The sequence below is a fragment of the Gymnogyps californianus genome, chromosome 21, assembly GCF_018139145.2.
Source record: "Gymnogyps californianus isolate 813 chromosome 21, ASM1813914v2, whole genome shotgun sequence".
Classification (NCBI taxonomy): Eukaryota; Metazoa; Chordata; class Aves; order Accipitriformes; family Cathartidae; genus Gymnogyps; species Gymnogyps californianus.
In genome coordinates, this window is record NC_059491.1 from 2,122,908 (window position 1) to 2,136,783 (window position 13,876).

A 13,876-nucleotide genomic window follows, 5' to 3' on the forward strand; every position below is an offset into this window, starting at 1 on the left:
CTTTATTTCATTCCAAAGTTGGTCATGACATAGTATGTGTTTGGGAAGAAGGCGATTATTGAATGTTTGTGCATTTTGAGGCATTCCTATATCCAGCACGCAAAAACAGTTGGAAATTTACTGCCATAGGTCTGCTTCCTTTACACTGTCAGTTGCCATGAGTATCTCCACAGATAGTTCAATGCAGTGCAGCCACCTAACAAGGGCATAGGCTGCTATACTTGATCCATGTTAGTTCATTGTGGAATCGTTTCCTTTCATAGTAAATGACAGAAGAAGTTTGGAGTTTTGAAACACTAGAACTTAGCACTACTGCCTGCTATCTGCAAATATGGAGACGTGGTAGTTCTCATATCATTTCCCATTCTGTCTCCCAGGGTGGGGTCAGCAGTTTGTAAAAAGTTTCAGAGTCCTTTGAGTGAAAAGTTCAAACATTCTGGTGTGGATCCTCCAGTTCAACTGCATGATATTTATTGTAGGCATCAGGGAGAAGGAAAAGTCTAGGCTTTTAAGCCTTGTAGGAAAAAGTCCACCTAAAGCACATTAGTTGCCAAACTTTTCTGTCCCCCTGAGACTTCTTTGTCATCTTTGTAGCATATCACATTCCTGTTGTACTCTTCTTGTTGGAAAACCATTCCCATCCGTGCTCCTGCTTTATTCTCCCACCTCATAAAAGGCAAAGCACAAGCAGTGTAGAGCATGGTACAGCACCCTTACACCCCTCTTCAGGCAGTAGGAATCCTATGTAACTAAGTTATACTGGAGGGAAGACCTGCCTATTAAATACAACAAAGTTTAATAAACAATATTTGAAAAGGAAAACCACTTTTTGCAGCAGAAGTTTCCTTGGAAATTAGAGCTCTTCTGGAAGGAGTAGTGCTATGAGACCTTTTCAATTTAGCCTGAGTTCTAGCATCAGGAAAAACAAAAGCATTATCAGCGCATCCCCTAAAGTTGCTTACCAACTCCAGCAACAGGTGGAGTAGAATAGAACATTATGGCCTAGCATTAGTTGCTTCTGGAAGGAAATGGCATCTTGCTTGTAGGTAGCTGTTTCATAAAAGGATCAGCTCTGTTTACCCTTTTCCCCAGTATCTTCCAGATTTGCCACTCTGAATGACAATCTTCTATATCCAGCAACTCAGGAAAATTGTTGTTTAAAAACAAGAAAATTATTTCCACAGTTTTAGCAATCCCTCTTTTTGAAACATTTCAGAACTTTTCTACCTGTTAATCTTTATATCAAACCTGAATATTGGAGTTTAATGGCTAATTTTGGAAAGTAATACGGTCTTTTTAGACAGTGCATTCCTTTGCACCCTTTCTCCAGAGTACAAAGATGTCTCAGTTTAGCATGGCTCTTCACTTAATTGTCCGTCCTTTTTCTTCTTCGGTTATCAGTTGTATAATAATACCAGTGAAACTGGTGAATGAAAAATTCTGATTTGGTGGCACGTAACACAGATGTATAACACCTGTTTCCATCTTCTGCCTTTGACTTTTTATGGAACACTGAAGAAAATTATTCGACCCTCTGACTTGGTTTCCCCATCTGTAAAATGGAGTCAATAGCATTTATTCAATACTGTTACCTTATTCTTAATTATCTGATGTGATAGGATACTACTCTGCTGCAGTACAAAGTAATCGAAGTTGAGTATAATTATTAACTGGAGAACCACATCTATGAACTGAATTACAGGGTAGGGGTCTTCTTTATTTCTCACATGCAGTCTTTGCTCATTTTAAATAAGCATCTAAAAACTGGAAGAAAGTAGCTGTTTGGTTAAGGCACAAGGCCGAGATTGAGGAAATCTGGACTCTTCCTGATACTGTCACAGACTCTGTGATCTTGGGCAAATCTTGGTGGATAATCATCCTTCTGGCTGTTTTAACTTAAGTGAGAACAATATTTTTTAGTAGTGTCAACTGAGGTTTTAGGAGACGCTGTAACATAAAAGTTTATAAGAATGTTCAGAGTAATTTAGTTCTGGATTAAAATACAGCTGGCAGGAGAGATGGGCAATTACCTACTCTTTAATATAGATAGGGAATGTATTCTTCCTCCCAGCTATCATTGTCCATACCTATTATTTCAGAACTACTGGACGTGATCATGCCTCACTGTGGCGCAGCTTCCACAATGAGGTCACCTGCAGCTTGGAAGTACAGCTGTTTCCCTTGCCTTCATTTTTAATTCATAGGCTTGTTGTGGGTGTTGGGTTTTTTTATCTGCTGTTTATTCTGCAAGCCCCTTTTGGGCACATTGATGCCTCCAGCAAGCTTTGTATGCCAGGGAATTATGGGTCCAGAGATTCTGCAAATCTGCATCCCAGCCAAAGCTTTTAAAAGCTGCTTCTTTTGAATGCCATGCATTTGGCTCGCACCCCCCCTTTCCTCTCTGTCTGTCTCTCTCTCGCTCTCTTCCTCCCTTTCCCCTCTCTTCCCTCCCTTCCCTCCTCTTTCTCTCCCTCTCCCCCCCTCTTACTCCTCTTTCCCCCCCCGCTCCCTCTCTCTCCTGCCCCCCTTTTCCTCCTGCCCTCCGCTTCTCTCTTCCTCCTCTTTCCCCTCTCTCTTTCCCTTTCTTTTTCCCTCTTTCTCACCTAGCGATCCCCTCAGTAATGATGGGAAACTGCACTGCACAGTGAACAACTTGGCTGGGAGGAGTAAAAGGGTGCTTTTCACTTCATAAAAGATGAGCTAGAAGCCTTTCTACATAACGATTGAGACTATTCATTGCAGTCTGTATGTGGACTAATGTCTGTAAGATTGCGTGTGCTCCATAAATTCCCACCTGAGCACCCCCAATATGTCAGACAGCTTGAGAAGGTATTCCGACATTCAGCTCCTCCATCACAACCCTATGATGTCTATCTCATTGCTCCATCAATAGGGATAACATCCTTTCCCTTCTAGTTCTTTTTTCCTGACTCTCTATTTTATTTTTAAATATTAAAGCGCTCTGGGTTTCCCTAGTAAATCAGTGTGTGTGTGAAGTGCTGGTTACTTGTAGCTGGAGGCTGTTTTCCCCCTCTGATGGACTGCAAGCATTTTTTCTAAAACCGTCTCTTCTTTCCATCACTCCTCCTGTCCCCTCCTCCCCCGCCCAAGCCTCAGCAAGCTCAGCTGCACATAATGACAGCCAATCTGTTCAGGAAAAGAAAAAAACAGGAGGGGGAGAATATTTCCCTTTGATTTATACAGAAGCTGAGTTGGCAGAGAGCTCAGCTCAGGGGTGGGTGGAAGGGGAACCAAAAAGCAAATTTGTGATGCATGGGCATACTCTCCCCTGGGGTGGTGCCAGTCAGCACAGCAGCCAAAGCCGGCAGAGAAGCTTTGCAGGTTTCATGTGTGCGCCCAAGGCATCCTCCTTCCCAACGTATTACTATCGCCATGCAAACACACACCCACAGTCTGGGGTTAATTTAATTTTAAAATGACATTAGAGATAACACAGGCCGGCTCAATAGCACTAGACGAAACACATAGATCCCTGTGTAAAGAGACACTCAGGAAGAGGGAGAGGTCAGCAACCAAATGCTTTTCTCATTCCAGCAGTCAGTCTTTGAGCTGGGGTCAACTCTTAAATGAGAAGGACATGGCTAGCTTCAGAGTGAAAGGATAATGAAAAAAAGGAAAGAGAACCTTGTGCTGCAGCTCAGGCATTCGAGTGGGATCTTCTGGCAAAAATCATAATGTCAGGTCAATGAAATCATATTGATGTATATCATATCATAGCGGATGTTCCCAAGCATTTTATACCCACATTTTTCATTCATATAAGACAACACAGAAGAAGAAATCAAAAGAGGCCCTGGTTTTATATTTGGTTGCCTTGGGAGCGATTATGAGTGGAAAGGACAGCAAGAGGTAGATGCAGGATATGTGGGCTGGTTCCATCAAGTCCTAATCAAGTATGCAGAATCTCATACCTCCATTTTGAGCTACCACATAATTCTTCTGAAACACTTCAGCTCTGGTCTGTTATATCCTTATTACACCATTTAAAATCTGCCTTAAACTCACACATACGGAACTTTATTAATGCACACAGATTTTGACCTGCAACACTCCTGCACTCCCACACTTGTACACAGATGCTGCTATGTTGGCATCACAGATCTAACCATCTGCTTTTCCAGTATTTGTGCCCCTTCCCGGCCTTCCCATTGACCTAAGTCTCGTTGTCCAGCTATTTTCAGTCTTCATCCCAGGTTAGAGTATTTCCTGCTCTTCCAGACCTTAGACCTGTTTTGATCGAAACCTGTTAGTTACATTGAGATGTGGTGATTTCTGTTCCAGACAGTATTATTATATGACTTTTAACTACCAGGACCAAACCACAGAATTCATGGGTACCTCCAAAATGAAATTACTTTAGTCCACTGAATAAACTGATACCTGTGCACCATTTCATTACAATACTGGATGTATCTCATGGACAGAACAGAAAAAACTTATGAACGCAGCAATAATTTGCCATGCATAACTCTCTAGTGCAACTGATACTGGCTTGTCATTTAGCTAAGTTTTGCAACAAGGCAGGATGTGTGGTACAGAGAATAGAAAGTGCTGCAGACCCCAACTATGAATGAGAATGGGTGTGTATTTTATGGGGCAGTCTCCATCGATTCTGATTGATTGAATACGTTCCAGCTAAAATGGTAATTCGGCCTAGTCTGAAGGCCATGGGGAGTGCTAAACACTGGCTAGTGAACTTGATGTCGACAGCAGAATCCAGATTGCCATAGAAATTAACAGTGTGTGTCTGTTGTTATTAGAGATTTAACCAGATGACCTGACAATAATTAACGGGGAGCTAAATTGAGAAGGTTTGTCTCCCTTTGGAGAAGCATCCCTGAAACCTAGCTATTCTCACCAAGCATACATATCCTGCATACTCTACACAGGAGAGAGCGTTTGCACTCCTTGCATTTAATACCCAAACTGATGTAAGAACTTGGTGGGATGTCACTTCATGTTTGCCCAGAGACGATCTCCAGGGAAAGAGTAGGAATGCATATGTTCCAGGAAACGGTATGCATGGCAAGGTCATTTGTGACCAACTGTAAAGAGGTAATGCCAGAACAGTCCCAGTGGCTGCGCTTTTCCTTGGCTCAGACCCACCTGCAGACACAAAGCCAAGCAAAAGCCAGGGCTGTCAGCTTGCCACAGGCTCATCTGTCCATAGTCACTGTTGAGTTTCCAGGTTAAAAGACTTTGTGCTGAACTGATCAGCAGTGGCTGCTCTGGCACAGGAACACAGTTGTTCTTGCATGCATAATCCTGATGTTTGTGTTCTCAGTGCCTCTGCTCCAAAGGACTCAGAAGATTCCACTGCATTTCAATAATTTAATTCATAATCTCTAGAAAGATAGGTGAGCATTCTTATTCTCTAGATAGGTCAGCAAGGCATCCAAAGGTGACACAGTTTACCTAGGACATGAAAGACACAGAATATGGAATAGAAGCCTGACTTCATGTCTTCTGGTGATGTTCAGAAATACCTATTCAATTCATTGTGATTTTAATGGCATTTGTAGAGCTCTGGGTCAGGCCCCAAGAACTTGGTGACTCTGCAGGTAAACACAGCCAAGCAGATGTTGTGTATTTAGTTCTGGACAGTTCTGGGCATTAAATTCTGTTTTACTGCAAGGTGGGGCAGGGGATCACACATGACAGACATGAATCCATAGACTGATATAGAATAATTGAGTCAACCCCATTTTATAGGTTTCATTTAATTGTTAACAATATTAGAATATAAACTAAGGATCCAAAAAAGTCAAAACTGCTGTGCTGCTAAGTGCTAAACACACAGTGAAAGGCAGTCCCAGCCTCAACAAATTTGCAGTCTAACTAAATGTACAGTATAAGATAGAGGGTAGGAAAAGACACAGATGTTCAGAGCTCTGCCCCCAAGGAAATGGAACCAGGCTAGATGGCCTGTGGCCAGCATTGCTGGAAAGCTGAATCACTAAGACAATCCCCTTCTATTTTACTCCTCACAACAGGTATCTAGTCCCAGCACCCATCTGGATGATAATTAAAACCCTAGTCCTAAACTCTCCCCTCTACTCTCTCACAGCTCTTCCCCTGAATAAGATTTCACTCTTCAGCTATCCCCTTCAGTTGCAGGGCAAGAACAAATTAGTTTTCAGTTTTCTACATAGGTTTGTGTGTGTGTGTGTGCATCTATAAATAAACAGACCAATATTCTGGTAACTGAGTTGCTACCCTCCCCTTCTCTGCCTCAGGAGCATCTTGTACCCATCTCCCTCCAGCAGAATAGTGAGCCAGAATGAAATGCCTGACTCCTAGTAAGTACTGTCAGCACAGCAGCTGGGGAGAAGAATATCTGAGGGAAATGCACAAGTGCACTGGCATTTATTTCTTTCCTGGGGATATTTATATAGCACAGACCTCAGAGCACAAGTGCACTTGATGCTTCTGTCAACTAAGGAGGGGAAATGAGACTGTAACAGAGGCTGTACTGTGCATTTTTTGCTCACAGAGCCCCTGGTAGCTGCCATGGATGGACCCCAAGGCTCTGAAGGCTACTGTGATTGAATCATCACGTCTGACTACTGCTTGTGGGAGGCAAACAACCATGCAAGGCTGACACTGTAGAAAGAGATTAACTGCGATCACCGATTTGATTATTGTGCTAGTTCATTGAGCCCTAATTCTATAACTGAGAAAAGATTAATAAGCAGCTTACCACAAACTACTACCCTTCCTGCTCTCTCCCTACGGTGTGCACAACCCTTTGAAGATGACAAGCATGGGGGAAACAGTGTGGTGTTCTGCTAAGACAAGGCAACTAGCAGTCTTGGCTCTGTTCAAAACTGCCACTGGTTCTTCTCTTAGCCTTTAGTAAGTCACTTAGGGGCTTCAGCCTACCCCAGACGTGCTTTATGTGAGGTAGTTAGCACTGGAAAACCTCTAAGGTTTAGAGAAGTCTACCAAGAAGTCCTTGTTTCCTTGTGCCTTTAGCAGACTGTGTGTTATCAACACAAAATCCAATTCTGATAGATGCTCAGAATCTCATAATCACTCTCTGAATGCCTCTCTGTAATTGGTTTTATTGCAGAAAGCTACTTACACTTTCTAGGACCCTGCATTTTTTGGCCCACTTGTTTGTATCTGGACTTAATTTTCTTATGCTTGTACAGTGTTTCATATGTTGGATCTAAACTAGAACCACGCAGTTAATGTCACTTAATATTCCCATGATCTAGTACATAGGATCTTTATCTGAACTAGCTTTTCTTTTATTCTGCAAAGCAAGTTTACAGCTGATTAAGTTTTGCATGAAATCAGCAGCCCAGTTTTACTTAGTCTGCTGCCATGCTATAGTTCCTCTATGGATAGCTAGGTTGTCTGATGAAGATTTAGCATGCAGGGATCACTCAGATAGCTGCACCATCCTCCTGTTCCCCTGTTAGGATTATCAAAACTTGCCAGTGCTAATCCAGGATTACATATTAAAAATTGAATATTGTTTAGCTGGTTATATATATATGGCAGGGACCCTGTTTGGTTGTTCTAACTGTTTCTATAATGTTTCCTCCTTAAGGAATTAACACACAGTTTCTGGAAAATGAGATTTGTGTTTCCACCATCAGATGCAAACACTAAAGCAGTGAAGCTTCTTTTGTTTACAGTGATGAAAAAAAGGTTTCAGTACTAGCTAATATGCAGAGTGCATGTTAGGACACCTAGCTTTTTGTGGGGCCTTAGGGAAGTCACAGCACCTTGGTGCCCCAGTTTCTCTCTTTGCAGAATGCACAATAACCTCTCAGGAAACATTATTATTATTATTTACAGTGTGCTTTTTGCCTCTAGGAAAATTCCCTGCAAAAAGGTAGTGTCACCATTTGTCAAAGGTGTAGTTCTTTCTTCTTTACTAAGGCAGATTCGCCTTGACTTCTCTGGGAAGTTTGCCTGAGCAAACAGTGAGGAAAGCCCAGATCAGGTTTTAATTGCCCATGACTTGCAGTTTCTGGATTTTCCCAGCTCATTCCTCCCTAAACACTAAACATCCCCATGCTCCCATTTCCTGTAAACTTTTCAGAGTTTCTCTTTCCACTTAATCTTTCCATGTTCTAAAGAGTAAAGGTCCAATGTTCAGAACTGGGTACATGACAGCACCATGGATCCCACTATTTAATTGCAACTCCTTTTCCTGGGCAGACGCCTGGCCCGGCACTCATGGGGCTAAGGACAACTGCTACCGTACAACATTTCTGCAGGAAATGAGCACCTATGTCTGTCATCTTGTCTCATTCTTTTTTCACACAGAAACCAAGCCTAATCCTACAGAGACCTCCCAACAGCTGCCATCCGAGACACTGACTGCGGTTATTTCCTGTGCGTATGCACCTGGGCCCATGAACTCCGCATCTGTCTGCTGTGGGGGAAGAGGAAGAGGGAGGAAGAGGAAGGGCTGGGTTAGTGGTCATGCAAGAGGCTGGTTTGCTTCCCAACATGCTGCCTTCATCAAAGTGACATGCTGAGTAATTAACAGCCCCTTTCCACAGCTAGCAACACCAGACAGGGGAGATCTTTGTTCCTGTTTGGAGGGCGAGGGCTACAGGAGAAATTAGGAAACACAGAGATGAGAGCAATTTGGCATTGTTCCACCAGTACACACTGTTTTATTAATAGGAGTTGCACATGCTTCTGAGCCGTGGAGCCAGCCAGACACTGCAGCAGCAGCAGCAAGCCGGGACTGTCTACGGACTGCTGTCATGCAGTGACTTAACCATCAGTGCACAAGGCAAGCCGATGCCCTTGTATGAGGATGTAATGGTAGTGAAAAAGGAACAACAGCCATGAAGTTGTTCCAAGCAGGAATTTATTTACTAAGAACTGGTCTTTTAGGGTAGCTATTTCCTAAAGTTGTACTGACTTCACTGGAGTTCTAGGCAGATGATTTGTCCCTGAGTTCATTTGCATAGTTGTAGTTGAATCAGCTGTTATTTCTACCAGTGAAATACATACGATCTCTATTGACTTGGAAGCTCCAGAACGAAAAATATTAACCGACTGTGAAAAACTTCTGATATGTGAAATTGGACTTCTCAGACTTTTTACAGCAAGCACATTCTCTTTGGTGGCATTAAAGCACAGAATGCTGGACTCCGATAACCTTATTCTACCATTTCTTCAGTACATGCTCTCAAGAAAGTAACAGTCCCAGCCCATGTCAGGGGCTTTCATGATCCTCATCACTATAGCGCCTGACTGTCTCACAATCCATAATGTATTTACCTACTCCTTATCCTTATTAAATAGGACAGAATTGTTCTTTCAGCATTTTAGATAGGAATCTGACACCCTGGAAAGCTAAATCAGTTGGCAGAACTCATATGGAAGATCTGTGTTGACAAAGGAGAGTGAATACAGCTCTCCCAGCTGCTGCATTAGTATTGTAATCGTTGCACCGGCCTTCACTGTGCTTTGCTAAGCAGCTCTCACTTCAGCAGCAGAGATCCAAATTTTAAAAATACGTTATGCTTTTTGAATGCTTCAGTTTGTCCATACAACATTCTCCATAGGTGATAATTTACAGCAAATATGGCATCTATATATATTGTTAATTATTTATGTTTCAGTTATGTCAGCTTCTTTTTTCACAAATAGTTTCATTTATACCGGAGTTTTTTTTCCCAGTAGGCTTTATTCTTCTACCTTTAGGTAGGTATTCAGATAGCCAGTCAATTGTTAAAATGAAGCAAGCTCACCTTCCTTCATTTGTCTTTTTCATATTTGCTTTTTAGAAAAAGTTATGATAGGTAAGACTGCTGCCAGTATCCCTATCTAATTTAGGTTAATTCTGTGCAATTTATGCATGCAGATAAGTTCAAAGGAGAAAAAGCTATCAGCAAACAAATACCCTTATTTGGTAAGGTTTTTATCTCATTGATTAGTAGAAAAAGCAGGGGCATCCCAGTGTCATTAAATTGCTCAGTATTCCTTCTTCTGTTTAGGAGCTGCTATTGTGGAAACAGCACTCCATATCCTAGTTGTTTTTTCTTCACAGCTGATGTGCACCAAATTGTTTCTGTAATTGACATAATCTATATTCTATTCTCATTAAATTATTCCCACCTACAAATATTCTTCATAGGTCTTCATCCATGAAATGACCTGCTATAACACGAGCTGTCCCAGTGAGCCCACTGGAACTGGTACTTACATGAGTAGGCTTATAGCACTTGATCCCGAGCTATTTAGACCTTAGTCACTCAGTTACTGTTTAGTCCTACAGGGAGACAGGATGACTGTATACAACAGAGCAAGCTAGGAACATCTGATTCACCATCACAGATTCTTTTGCCCATGTCTGCCTATTTGATTTAAAAATATATACATGCCAAGGGGCTTGATATGTCTCTTGTGCCCCATTTAGCATCTGCTGAGCATCCCAGAGCAGCCTGCAGTGTAACACAAGTCACTGGAGGATAGGTTTGATAGAGGGAAAAAACAAAGCAATTGATACCCTCAGGCTCCAGAAGTCTTCAAACTGATTCTTGCTGACTACAGGCAACAAAGCAATTTATGGCAACATGGTTGAAAGTTCTTTTTATTTCAAAGCTGCTAAACCCTCCCTGGCACTTAAAGTCACTTTTCATAAGGCAAACCCAGTGAGCTTGCTGGGTTCCTAAGATCTCAGCCCCAGGAAGCTTTTAACAGGAGTCAAAAGAGACATTAAGCACTGGGGAGGAATCAGGGAGACATAAAACAGAAATTGGGGTTTAACACGGGGCCATGAGGAGCTCAGTAAAGAAGAGGCAATTTTTTCATGTGTTATTTCCTTTCTGTGGCATTTCCTTTTTGGTCAGACCGTCAGTATAGCTTTTTCTATGGAAGTGGCCCACTTTGTCCAATGAATGAAGTGCACTCTGCAGATGGAAGCTGGGGTGTTTGGAAGCGGGTGTTTGGAAAGTGGTAGCCAGATTATTTTATTTTAAGGTTCTATTGCAGCAAAAGGCAGGAAAACAGACAGGGGGAGAGTAGTGAGTGGTTCACTGGCACTGATTGTCTACCACAGCAGGTTCAGCACTTAAATTTGAGTGACTTCTCTCTCCAGATGGTTGGTGGGAGCTGACTACCCAGATCTTTGCATAGCATGCTCCATAATGAAAACGTATGGCATCACTTGCTATCTTTTAAAAGCTTTTTTCTTCAACCCAAGTATAGCTCACTGTATTATGGATCCCTTCTTTGCCTGATGCAGAAAAAATGGGTATCTGTCATACGCCTAACCAGGGACTCTGAGCTAGGAGTTCCTTTATTTCAAGACAGACTAGCTCATGCTTTTACAACTGCATAATCCTACAATAATGTAAGTGTAGTCTTCCTGTCCTTTTCATGCTGTCACTGCTGCTCTCTTCACTTCCACTTTAACTGACGCTTGTTTCTCTCCTAGGTCATGTCATAAAATTATTCTGAAAAATGCAGAGGATTTACACTGATTAAAAAAGCTATTTTCTTAACATCCGACTATACTGATTCTCGAAAAACAATAAACAATGTAGGAAGATTTACTAATTAGAAGTACCCCCAAGAAAAACATGTCACAGAGAAATTGATAGAATGCCCTTAATTTTACATACTATGTTGTCAGTTTGCATGCTTCTCTCTGACCTAAATATTCAGTATAACGGATGATTCATATACAGTCACTGATTCTATGAGAACTGAGAAATTCAAGTAATCTAAAGAATGTATCTTTGTATCCTCTCACAAAGAAACAGTTATTTTACAGAAGGTAAACAGACTTACAGAGGCGTCATCTTCAGAAATGCTGGATAGACAACATTTCCAGTTATTACAGGGTGCATACCAGTGTCTGGCTTTTCTAGAAATGCAGTATAATGTTACTTGCTCAATAGTACCTAGTGATTTTGCTTGAATGAGGAACAGAACTATATTCTTCTGAGTTCTGGTGCCCAAACCAAACTACTTCCCTCAATATTGTAAAACAGAGAAAAAAGTCAAATAGGTTTTGCTCCAGTATAAACTACAAGCTGTGATTCATTGTAACTCAGGTTCAGATAAAATTATCATGTACGGATCTTTATATGTATCAATTCTCAGTGACATCTTGACTGGTATCTAGTCTGAAGCACCCAGGGCACTAAGCCCTGCCCATGTTCAATATAAAACTATTTCCACGTTCTATGACTTCATTTTCTGGATATGAAAAACCACAAATCTGCCCTCTTTAGTATGTCCCCAGAGTCCATGGAGCAGTCCAGTGACCTTGTTTGTTTGGGGTTTTTTTTCTCAATGGTGTCAGGTTTTTGCATCTAAATCATTAGATGAACCTGGGTTAGATTGGATTCTACTGACTCCTTTCCAGGCAAAAGTAACTCTAAGTTCCTAAACAGCCATTCTCATGCTCCAGTTAACGTCAGCTTATGTGTTACACATGATATGTGTGATGCACGGGATTCCCTTTGTTTCCCTCAATTTTATTTTCCATCCGAGATGTGGCTTTAACTGGGAAATGCAATCAATGAGAAGAATATACAGGAAATAGAAGCCATAAACAAAAATGACTGGTTGAGTCTCAGTGAGGTCTGGAGTACAGTTGTTGAAACAAACCACTGGTGACCCAGAAAGATCTGAAGCTAAACAGAATGCTTTCAAGATGGAAATGTGGGACAAAGATGGCATAGATAAGTTGGTAATGGTCTCATCTTTTCTTTTGTAGGCTCTATTCCAGATGTAGCTTTAAAATAATAGCAGCATGTTAGACCCACAAAAGGGCAAGCCTGAGAGTTAGGAAACCTTCATCTATTGTGAGACTCACATTGTGACTTTGCCTTTCTAAACCTGGAGAACTATCTTTTAAAAGATCCCAACAGTCAGAGCTGGAGGCACATTATCAGAATAATTCAGCTTCCATTTCAGGACTTGTAAATACATACCTTAACAATCTATTTGTGGGACATACAAAAAGAAGAAAATACCTGATGCTAATGTCTGAGATGTGCTACGCAGGAGAGACTGTTCTTCCCAGCCTTAAAAATCTATAAGCCTGTGTAAGTGTCCAGATATTCAGCAACCAGAAGCTTCAGGCTTTATCCATTAGCACAAAGTGAACAGGGAAATTGTATTATTCTCAAGAAACAGGGTATAATGAGGGGATATTATGTGTTGTTCTCAATGGGATATACTTGGTTTTGAACTTTGGAAAATTTGGATGCTTCTCACAGACGTTAAAAAGAAAACATAGGGGTTTGGATTCTGACTTACGGTGTAGATGCTAAGCCAGCTTGAAAATCAGTTATCTCAGGTTTTAAACAAGGGCTAATGAGATTTTTCCTCTTTATTTGAGGCTAAATGCCACTAAATACCAAAGTTCACTACACCTAGTTAAATTAAAAGTTTGTTATTTAAACAATAAAGGCAACAACTAGAACACCCTTCATTGTCTCATGCTGGCCTAACCGTACAGAAAAAGTTATCAAGCAGGTATTTGTAGTTTGCGGGCAGTTTGAAGCAGCCATACATCACAGTGACAGTGTGTTTTCTAGGGTTTGTGTGACAGGGCTCCTAGGATCTGTTCACAGTTCTGCCTTTCATTTTGCTGTTTGATCTTTGGCAAGTTACATCGCTTTTCTGCCTCCATCTTCACAGCAGTGAAATGCAAAGTGTACATTTGTATCTGTGAGGATATCTGGGATCTGTGAGGCCTAAAATTAAATCAGCAAAGGGCTCTGATGATTATGATAGTATTCCAGAGTAGGATACTATATATAGGGACAGTGCCAAGTTTCAGTTATTTCCTTTAAGTAATAGAGAGCATAATGGTAAAAATAATCTAGTTATGATAAATTGAGATGGATTGAAAACTAGC